The sequence below is a fragment of the Arachis ipaensis genome, chromosome B07 (genome assembly GCF_000816755.2).
Source record: "Arachis ipaensis cultivar K30076 chromosome B07, Araip1.1, whole genome shotgun sequence".
Classification (NCBI taxonomy): domain Eukaryota; kingdom Viridiplantae; phylum Streptophyta; class Magnoliopsida; order Fabales; family Fabaceae; genus Arachis; species Arachis ipaensis.
The window spans coordinates 2770385-2770962 of record NC_029791.2 but is presented as its reverse complement, the minus strand read 5'-3'; positions in this window follow the sequence as shown (position 1 = coordinate 2770962).

The window sequence follows — 578 nt, the reverse complement described above, 5'->3', positions numbered from 1 at the left end:
ATTTAATGTATAATTTTAAAATAAAATTTTTATAATAATTTTTTAAATATAAAATAATTTATTTAAAAGTTGTTATTAATAAAAAATTTTATATTTTAAATTTTTTTTTAAAAGAACTTATTTAAAAAATTTAACCAAACTGACCCTAAACCTTTGAAAATTTGGGACAACACAGTTCAAAGATGCAACCATATACTTTGAATTGATGAGTTGGCAATTGGTGCATTGATGTGTGTGAGTCACATTCTTCTTTGTTCAACACCTGAAGCTTCCTAGAAGCTTAACCTTAAATCTTATTAACTTAGGATATATCTTAATTATGACTATATCTTAAGTTATTTTATTATACATTAACAGCACTTTGTGACATAACATAATTGTGCATTTCCCGTGTGCTAGTTGTGTTTCTCACTCATGGAATCATGGTACAAGATTTTTATCTTTTTTAATATTATTGATATTATTTTACTAGGTGGTGGAGTGTTATATGATACTTTCATAGTTTTATACTTTTATCATTATCATTTGATGTGCGGCGTGACATTTATTTAACATGAAAACAGTTTATGAATTGATAT